Source organism: Haplochromis burtoni, unplaced genomic scaffold (assembly GCF_018398535.1).
Source record: "Haplochromis burtoni strain Fernald_Lab_line unplaced genomic scaffold, NCSU_Asbu1 Contig_256, whole genome shotgun sequence".
In the NCBI taxonomy this organism is placed as follows: Eukaryota; Metazoa; Chordata; class Actinopteri; order Cichliformes; family Cichlidae; genus Haplochromis; species Haplochromis burtoni.
This window is the reverse complement of record NW_024582617.1, coordinates 510,326-520,926: the sequence shown is the minus strand read 5'-3', so window position 1 is coordinate 520,926 and position 10,601 is coordinate 510,326. Positions and strand designations below refer to the sequence as shown.

Here is a 10,601-nt window from a genome sequence, read left to right as displayed (position 1 = left end):
TGCTACTATTCTGACTCAAAGGAAGGGGGGGCAGTCTTTGTAATGCAAATGTGACTGCCTTGTCTGCTGTTTGCGGCAGGAAATTTAATTACCAGTGTTGTAGCTACGATACAAACAGGTGGAATGCTAAGAATGCCGCTGATGACACACACACACACACACACACAGAAAAACATTTCATTTCACAACGAGTTTCAACTTGTTGTCACCACACGAGGGCCAATCAGTGGCAGCATTTTTCAGTGTGGGATTTGTTTCTTCGTATCCTAGCAGCACAAGTCTCCACTGATTTTCAACATCTTTACAGCTGGAAGACTTGATGCAAGTCAAGAGGATACTTAAAACAATTTTCCCTATCAACAAATCTTATAAAACAGTAATGGCAGCACATCAGTTAAAATGAAAAGCCCTTAACAAATAAATGAATTATGGCGCTTATGAAATTAAAACATTTCATGTGTACAAATGGCACTATTAATTTCCACTTAACAAGCCCCGCGAGGCATTTGTTTCTTAGTTCTTCTGCTTTGCTCTGTGATTTCCTGACATGCTTTTGACTGCAGTTATGGGACAAGCCATTAAAAGTGGTGTTAAAAACAAGGGGGAAAAGTCAGACAGTGATAGGTTTCGAAAGCCAAACAGTTCACTTATCACACTGGGAGGTAAATGTAAGTCTGCAGGAATACGATCAACTGTAAACAGCACCAGCAAAACTCACAGTAGTGGTCGGGTCAGTGTCTGTATCTGAAGCTAGCTATTGGATTGAGAACTCCTCCCCGGGGCAGCATTGGGGCCTCATTAAGATGGGCTAAATACAGCATGAGCAAGCACACGCACACACCACATACACAGGGAGAGAAAGAACATGTGACTTAAAGCTGTGTCAGGTCACCCCCCTGCTCAAGAGACCACTGCAGCTGTCCTATTGATAGCTGAACTGTACTACAAACACTCAAAATGGCATACGGGCAACAGTGGACACTGCAACAAAAATAAATAAATCATACAAGCAAGTCCAGACATGGCTTAAATTAAGGCTATGAGAGACGAAGGAAAGCCTAAAAAAGAAACACTAATATCTCTAAATCACACCCCAATGTAACACTTACGGTTAGCGATCTCAGGGTGAAGGCAATCTCAATAAAGCCAAGTGTGGTCACTGAAATTCAGGATAAAGACAGATGGCAAAGTAAACTACATCAGAAATTAAAGCAACATGCTAATTAATAATTTCCACACTTTACAAGCTGCGCAGTAAACAATTTCCAAATAGCTCTCTAACCCCCAGCTGCTCTCCACTTTAATTCTCTTTGCTGACCTGCCTCTGCAGGCTGAAGCTATGCACTCCTACCACAAAGAGGGGGGATGAAAATAACCTGATTAAAAACACTGACTTTTAAAAGAATAACACTTCACCCCCCTCCCCCGGCATGCTCCAACCCCTTTCTTTCCACGACTTGGGTGTATTTGTATATCAAGTTGCCATGTAAACATAACAGTGTCATGCTCAATTGGGGGGGACACGCACGGTTTCAGCACAGTCATTTATTTATTTTCGTTGTAGTTGTGGGAAGTTGTCTGACCAATCAAACATAAGCTTCCCTCTCTGACACACAGTCCGAAACAAGTTCATGCACACGTGGTTCATGAACATTATATTTTAACATACCTCTTTTTGACCTAAAGAAACAAGATATTGGTTAGTCACTCAATCATTCAGCTCAACTTTCCAAAATGAATTCTTCATCCAAGGATTTTGTGTGTGTGTGTTGCTAAGTTTATGGATCATTGCAAAGAGGGCATCAATTAGTGACATTTTCATGGTGCAAAGATGCTTCCTGATGCTTCAATAGCAAACACTACAAATGACCGAGCACCTGACAACTGTCTCGGAAAAGACAGTTCGTTAGGATTAATGTACCTCATGGGACAGGAAGAAACACAATCCCAAAAGGGGGGGACGTCTTTGGTGTGCAAAGACCTGGAAAACCAGTTACAGACAGTCTAAAACTACTGAAAATCTCTTGCTTCCTTTGTTTCCTTTAAATGCTACACCACAGATTGATATGCACCTTCGGCTCTGCAGAGGGATCAAACAGCAACCCTAATGAGACCTTCTGCTTGAACAAAGAGGCAGTGGCACTAGGAACACCTTGGCCATTAGCACACAATTTGCTTCTGAATCTAATCAGTAAATAAGGCATTGTCAAAACTGGAGGGGGGGGGGGGGGGGACTCCAAATTTAAGAGTGGGGAATAGGTCGACTACATAAATCTAGTCATTATAAAATGCATGGCGGTATATCGCATGCACTGCTTCAAAAGCACGCAGAAAACAGCAAATTCAACGCTTAGTTTCTCATCCAAGACAGCTACATAAAAGAACCATCATAGCACCACCTAGCTGTAATATACCCCCTTATTCAAGCCATTTCTCAAACATCACAACTTTTTCTACTGAAGTTATATTTTGGTATCAGAGGTCACAGAGTTTGATTCATGACGTGATTTAGTAGTGGGAAAAACCAGGGGAAGCGTCAGAATTTGGTGTAGGTGTATGTAGTAACCCCGCCGGCAGAAGTTGATCAGTGGTTAAATGTTCGATATTTTTCATTGCTTTTAAGAGAAAATTTGCGAGTGAAAAGTGCTACGAAAGAGCTGCCAAGCTCCCGGAAGAAATAAAAGTTGTCACGGTGAGAAGATGCACGCAGCGGACGTTGGTTACGGTTAGAGCAACATAACATAACTGCCGCTCGTGCTAAAGGCTAGCTAGCTAGCCTTTCCACCTGCTTGAATCCGATTCTGGGAACGACGAAGTTTTGCCCGTGCTGTGGCGAACAACACACAGCCGCCGTCAACAACGCCACACGAACTAATGAGAGAACTTGCACTCATGGCTGCTGGTCGTCCAAATTAGCATTAGCTGTAGCTTTGAGCGGTAGCTTCACCATCCATCCCGCTGATACTGAGCTGGAAGTGCGTTCAAACCTCGCAGCACACGGTACAACGTAGCAACAAGTGTAAAGTGATGCTGAATCGATTTGGAGTTGAAGTAACGATGACACGGAGTATAATGTTAAAGGCAGAGTGTAAAACAAATTAAGTAGGATAAAAGGAACGGATCCCGGGCTAAAGGCTGTCGCCTGCAACTGGTAAATGTCAGTCAAATGAAGAGTGGAAAACCGTTCTCAACTTGGGGCGGATACCACAAAAGAAGGGAAAGTTGTGTTGTAAATAATCCAGACCCCTGCTAACACGTTCGACCTCGAACTTAGGATTCATTTAGTTTCTAAATTCTACAAACGTATAGTCACCTTTGCCTTGAGAAAAGTTGTGCCCTCTCTCTTTCCACTCTCTCCCTCTCGCTCGGTGACTTCCAGATGCTGCAGCCGCTGTTGCTGAGTGTTGCGCCCGTTGGTAAGTAACTGTCTCCACGGCTACAGTCACTATAGCGCGACGGGGTCTCGAGGCAACTGTTGCTACCCTCAAAAGCCTACGTCAGGGCCCTCACTATCCAAGGGAGGGGCCAAAGAGACGTGTTCCGCCCAGTTAAATAAAGCTGTAAATTCATATTGAACCACTGGGAGGTGGTCTTGGCTCAGGAGGTGGACAAGTATGGAAGACCGAAGATGCCGTGGTATAAAATAAGGGTGAAAAAGGAGTCAATAAATTAATTACAAAAATGAAATAAAAATACATTAAATGCTTCAAAATGTAATTAATTTACTTTCTGAAAATAACAGGATCAAACAGAAGTGTTACGAAGTGGGAACCTTTCCACACTGTTACACTGACTGTGTTTCAGCTCATTCAGGGCTGTTGTAATGGTGACGCTGGAGTAGAGTGAAGGTGGATGAAATGAAATACCTGGGGTCAACCATCCAAAAACAACAAACAGAGAATACAGGCTGGGTGGAGTGGGTGGAGATGAGTGTCAGGGGTGATTCGTAACAGAAGAATAGAAGAAAGAGTGAAATGGCAGGTTTACAACAGGGGTCGGCAACCCTGGGGACGGGTTAACTGATGGCACGACCATGGCTGGATTGGCCATCGGGCATACCGGATGGTGATTTTTCGTTTTTATGGGCCGATGATTTATTTATTTATTTATTTGTAATGGTATAAACACTGAAAGGTGGTGGATTGGCCAGATGCTGGTCAATGTGTAAAAATAAGTCAGTTGTTTGGTGGTGGCTAGGGCTGGGCTATACAATACCATTCACGGTAATACCGGTGTAATGTTGGGCAATGATAAGAAAATGAAATATCGCGATAGAATATGGGTAAAACGCGCATGCGCGGTGTCTTTGTTTACATACACATGGCTGTGACGGAGAATGAGAAAGGCGAAAGCGGATCGTTGAATGAAAACCATGAACCAGAACTGGTTTGTAAAAATGCTGCAGCTTCACTGGTGTGGAACTGGTTTAGCTTTCGTCCGTCAGATACACAACAAAGCACTATTTTTGGTAGCGCATGCTAGCGGGCCGTCGTTATTACCGTGTTGTTTGGAAAATACGGCGCACTTAAAATCAATCCTTTGATTTTTCTGAAAGTCGACAGAGCCCCTTATAATCCCGTGTGCCTTATGTATGAACTCTGGTTGTGTTTACTGACCTCGAAACGATTTTATGTGCACGGCGCTCGAAAATCTGTCAAATGTTTCAGTACGACTTTGCTAAGCTACGAAGCCGCACCGCTTGATGGATTGTCGGAGCATTACGGCTATCGTAGGCGGAGCCTCGCGGAGTGATACGTACTGTGCTTCAACATAATATTACCGTATTGTGTGTGTATAACCTCTTTTAAGTTTTGTGGATATTATACATGGTTATGCTGAGGATATGTCGGCCAGTTTCCACTGGAAATGCCTTTTGGTTAAACTGTCAGCGAGGAATTTGCACTGTTACATTTTTATATAACTTTAATGCACATAAAAAAACAGCTGCTTGTTTAAGTGAAAATACATTGATGGGGTTTTTTTGCACTAATAAAGTTGTGGAGTTGTAAAGTATTTTGTCTAGTGTCAATTATATCGTCAGTTATATCGTTATCGCAAATTTTCAAATGTATATCGTGATAAATATTTTTGGTCATATCGCCCTGCTCTAGTGGTGGCTATGGTGGAGCTTCCACAGAGGCAACAGGTGGATGAGGGGAAAGTGGAGGCAGGAGAGACCCGAGGCGGGCCGGTCCGAGTGCCAGGTGAACTGAACTTCAGGTAAGAAGTTATGACCTGCAGTCTATCTGGGTCAGATATAAACCAAGTTTAGATGGAGTTTATTTTGTTAGTGCTGACTTTTTCGTACTGCGTACTAGCTAGCATGACGGAGTTTCTATACAGCTGGGTGGTGCTATGATGTTACTGATGGTGAACTTTATTTTATTCATAAGGTTAGTTAGTAGAGTTTCCAACCGTCCCCTAAAAAACGGAATCGTGCCGCATTCAGAGAAAATATTGCGCGTTTCGTGTTGAGCTGAGAAGGAACACAGTTTGTCCAGGACTTCAGCTACAATGAAAAAGACACAAAGCTGGATTTATTCTGTCTTTGCTGCACAGCTGCCTCTTCTCTCTCATTCTCTCCCCTCCCTCTCCCGTTTCTACTTCAATCATGAAACTGATCAATGATCAGCTGATCGTCTCTCTTGTTTGTTTATCGCCCACTTTGCCAGCGGATGTCGGCTAAACAACAGCAGCACGTTTAAGCTTGATCAGCTGTTGTTAGAATTTATTTAATATTAATTTCTAGTATCAGCTGATGTTTGCTGGAGCCACAGCTGTAAAGCTGCTGGTCATGATGTCGGTTTGGATATGTGGTGAGAGGGAAACATGAAGATGAAACCAGGAGATGTCCTTACTGGATCATCAGAGCTGAACAGGTGATGGAGAAACAGGTTTACCTTTTAGGTGACATGAATGAGTTAGGAAGTTATGAACTGTTTCTGAGAGACAAATAACACCAGGATCCTTTTCTAAGTAGCTGACAGCTGGTAACTGTGCAGGGGCGGGTCTAGCAAAGTGTTGCCAGGGGGCCAGGTAGGGCATTAACAGGGAGAGGGGGGCACAAAGAAATACTTTTCTTTCTTATTCTCATTTAAAATGTCTACTTTTATAAATAATTATCTGAATCTTACAACCAAAGTTTTTATCTGATGTAAAATGTATAGAAATCATACATATACCAACAAGACTGTACATCACTGTCACAGCAGCGTCTGTTTTCATTCAAAGGCTTTATGGCTTTAATACCTGGGGGGCCGGTCTCTAGTCAAAATGCCCGGGCAGATGTTTTGTCCCAGTCCAGCCCTGGGCACGACACGCAGTGAGTTAATCTGAGAAGGTGCATTAAAAAATAAATGGCCGGGCCAGCGGTGCACATCGCAATTAGCTCCATAGACACATTAGTTGTGCCGCTTCTTAATGACGGTATCTTAGCTAACAACCCCAACTACCAGATTCAACTTGTAATTGGCTAAAAATAACTTCGCCTACCGGTGAGAGGGACGTTGCTAGCTGGCAGTTTTTTCAAGCGATGTTGAAATTTCCACATTCCAACACTTCAAATGCTTCAGCAGCTGTCGGCTCAGCGCAGCATCAGCACCGCGTAAATACACGGATACATCTGTACTCGAGACAGAATTCACAAAGTGTTTTCAGGACTTTCAGGCGTTTGGACCAATGTTTTCTTTTCTGATCAAACCAGAAGCTTTAATGAGCAGCTGGTTGTCTCACATTAACTGGCTGAGTTAATGCCAGTTAATGCAACATCGAAACACAGCTGATTGAACTGAACAGCTCGACTCTGTGGGGTCAAAGTTTGCAGAACTACGAGCGCAGCTGGAATCCACAGCTGTGCGTGTTCATGGAGCTGCATGTTCACCTGCTGGACGTCACTACCTGACAGGTTTAACTGTCTTCAGAACATTGCAGAGGCCTTATTGACAGTGTTTGGCTCTACATGTCTGTGTGAGCAGGTTTTCTCTCACATGAGTCCTCAGGTAGCCTCTGAATGCTGGACACTCGGAGACCAGAGATCACAGTAACATGTGTGTCTCTGTATTAACAAACATGCCATGTTGGCCCAGTTTATTTTTCTTATCATTGTTGTGAGGAGGCCATAAATAGCATTGGCATTTTCTGTTGTTCAGTTCATTTGCTGTTATGGATAAAAAGTCTTGTTTCAAAATAGCTGATAACTATTTGCTGACAGCTGCAAACATCTGCAAACAAATATGATTCTATAAAGTGGTTCTATGTAGTGTGTAACTGTTGATATTGAGCCTTATTACATTTATTGCTAATGCAATCATATGGCACACTGACCTCTGAGGAAACTTTAGATGCACTCATCATCAGAAAGGTTGCCGACCCCTGAAATAGACTGTGTTTGTGATTTGAAGGAGCTATACACTGTGTATGACAAATACCATAATCATGGCCTTATAAACCCGTTTAAATAGGCTGTTCCCTATAAGCACAAATCAAAATCAGAACTGAACTTTCTGATATTGCACCTTACCGTTTCAAACAACTCTATATTTTAGCACTAAGTTGCAAATTGTTACATTTTAAAAATTTGTTAGTCACCCTTTTTCTACTTTTATTTATTTCTGCTGCACATAAACAGATCTTTGCATTTGTTTGTGGATTTGTACACATTTTATTCTGTTATACACATGAATTTACAGACCCTTTATTAGGTACACCTGTAATCAGACAATGATATGTTAGCAACTCAATTAATTTAGGTATGTACAAACAATCAGTACAAACCTGCTGAAGTTCAACAACAACTTCTGGATGGTAGTGTCAGAATAAACAACATGAAACCATGGATCCATACTGGCTTATATCAGTGGTAATAGAGTGGGGGATATGTTCTTGGCACACCTTGGACCCCAGCTGAGCATGATTTAAATGTCACAACCTTTCTGACCACAGTGTACACATCTTCCGATGGCGGCTTCCAGCAGGGTAACATTTAATGTAATCTGAAACTGGTGTCTTGAAGAGGAAACTGAGTTCACTGTGCTCAGATGATCTCCACAGTCACCAGATCTCAATCCAATAGAGGGTCTTTGAAATGTGTTAGAGCGGGAGATTCACATCATGGATGTGCAGCCAACATGTCTGCAGCAGCTGTGTGATGCTATCACGTCAAACATGAGATTTGGGGCCAAAAACTATGAGAAATGTTTCCAGGACCTTGTTGCATGTATCCCATGGAGAATTAAGGAAAAAAAGGCATCCACTCAGTGCTAGTAAGGTGTCCCCAATAAAGTGTCCAGTGATGTATAAAATATCTGTATACTGAAAATAAAAATGTCATTTTTTCTCCTTGCAGCAGTGCAGTCACAGTCACTTCCATGCACTTTGCCATTTGCGGCACATGATGGCAGCATATGTCTATACTGTGATACGGCGCGGGCAGACATTTTAGCACGTATTGAAGAACAGAGCACAAATGTGTTACTGAGAAACTGTGTAGAGTTTAAATGTTAGTGTTTGAATTAATCTTCACTCAGCATCAGTCATGTACAAAACACTCTGATGTCACCATGAGGCCTTTGGTGGAGTTGGACCTGATTCAGTGAGACAGAAGTGGACTGGATGTCTGAGTGTTAAAGTATAGTTTTATTTATTATTATGCTATGACTTGAAAATGGAAGGAACGATTGATATTTAAATGAATTTATTTTAATGAAACTTTTTAAATTAAACACTGGAACAAAAAACTTTTAAGTGTTCTTGTTTTTCTAGACATTTTTTCTTTCCTTTTTTATGTTGTTATTTGCAGTTGCTCCACTTCCAGCTGCACAGGAAAAGTTTGGTCCTCTTCCTACAGATTCCTAATGAAAACAAGGCTTATATTTAACCCCTTAGCAGTCCTATTAGTCCCCTAAACCATCCAATGTCCCGTGGGCGGTACGTCCGACTGCTAACAGTTTAACCAGTCCAGTTAACCCTCCTGGCTCCAGTTTTTTTCTAGTCAACTGAAAGGTTATATTTAAACACCAGCTTCAGGTCTTACTATTTTAATATCGCCCACTGCATGTTCCACGAGCCTTTTCTGTGCACATAGTAAAAAAGACTCCTGTAAAAATGAACTAAGTGATTATATGACAAAAACAGACACCAGGAGCTCCTTTAGGCCCTCGGTCTGGGGTCTGCAGATCTAAGTAGTTTTTCTAGATGAGGGGGGAGGCAACTCCAGGCCTCGAGTGCCGGTGTCCTGCAGGTTTTAGATCGCACCCTGGGTTAACACACCTGAATCAAATGACTAGTTCATTACCAGGCCTCTGGAGAACTTCAAGAAATGCTGAGGAGTCATTTAGCCCTTTAAATCAGCTGTGATGGATCATGGACACATCTAAAACCTCCAGGACACCGGCACTCGAGGCCTAGAGTTGCCTACCCCTGTTCTAGCGGATCCCACTGCTTGAATAGGATTCCCGTCTCTTTCCGTGTAAATAACACATCCAGCTGTCTGCATGATGTCAAAGAAAATATGAGTCATTCAGCCAGAGGCATATTGAACCCCAATGAAAAGGACAAAAACATGTATCTAAATGGAAGCAGCGGTGTGGTGAACAACCACAATCTTTGCTATGGAATTGTAAAGACAGATGGATCCACTGTGTGTAAGGATACACCTCTGACATGCTCACCAGCTGGTGTCAAAATACCTGAAACTTCAACCTTCTTTCATTGCCCTAGGATCCACCTAAGATGGTGGGTCAGCCCTCTGCAGACCCATCCAGGTGTGGACGGGGCCCAGAATGGGCATGGCGTCTGGTCATAGCCTCATACACAACAACTGTATACTCTTATACCTTTCTATCATGGCCACCATTGAGCTTTTTAGTCACTCTGTAGCTCTTCTGCAGGATCAGCACTCCCCACCTTAATCACTGTCTCCCATGAGTTTGCTGGGGGTTGTCCTTAACTGGTTTTTGTTGGGCTCTCACCTCTGCAAACCACAAGACCTGTTCTTTTTGAGATGCTCTGATTGAGCTGTCTATCCATCACCAGTTACCTTGTTGTTTCCTTGTATGTTTTTCCTGTTACCAGCACATCAGTTTGACTGATGTACAGTGGCACATACAAGAAATTCCAGTTCTGCTTTCTTACGCACATTGTGGAGATTTTTTGGATTTTTGGCAATGCCTCCACAGACCGCAATGATCTCACACTAAACAACGATAAACATTCAGCTACAGGCATAAGCTGGGTAAATACATACAGGGAGGAACGCTATAAGTTAATCTATAATGGTATAATCCAAATGTAATAATGTAAATGTGTACATACGTAAGATACCTAAATATGTTAAAAATATGCATGAATGTACAACCGCACTGCTAAAGAAATCGCAGCACTGTGTAAAATGTGACGTGCTGTTGTAATAGATGCAGAATGTGGTTTAGCATTGTCTTGCTGAAATATGCAACGCCTTCCCTGAGAAAGACATTGTCAGGATGTATGGTAACATATAAAACCTGTAGTACTGAAGCTGAACTTCCTGATATGCGAGCTGCAGATTCCAGAGTCACTAACGGCTGATCGAGACTTTTGTTGTGAATCTGTAAAGCTTGTGGAGA

At 42.4% G+C, this 10,601-nt stretch overlaps 1 protein-coding gene across 4 annotated transcripts in view; it reads right to left on the bottom strand.

The window, feature by feature from the left end:
- Positions 1-3,514, bottom strand: part of rfx2 (regulatory factor X, 2 (influences HLA class II expression)) — a 30,292-nt gene extending 26,778 nt beyond the window's left edge. Inside the window, exons 1-3 of one of the 4 annotated variants that reach the window (XM_014338808.2) lie at positions 3,314-3,514; positions 1,110-1,159; positions 719-808 (exon numbers count right to left, since the gene is read on the bottom strand). The gene's annotated coding sequence lies outside the window, so the exon portion shown is untranslated. The remainder of the gene's footprint in view (positions 1-718; positions 809-1,109; positions 1,160-3,313) is intronic. The other 3 variants (XM_014338809.2, XM_005938519.3, XM_005938515.3) reach the window with 3 other exon arrangements.
- Positions 3,515-10,601: the final 7,087 nt, after the last annotated feature.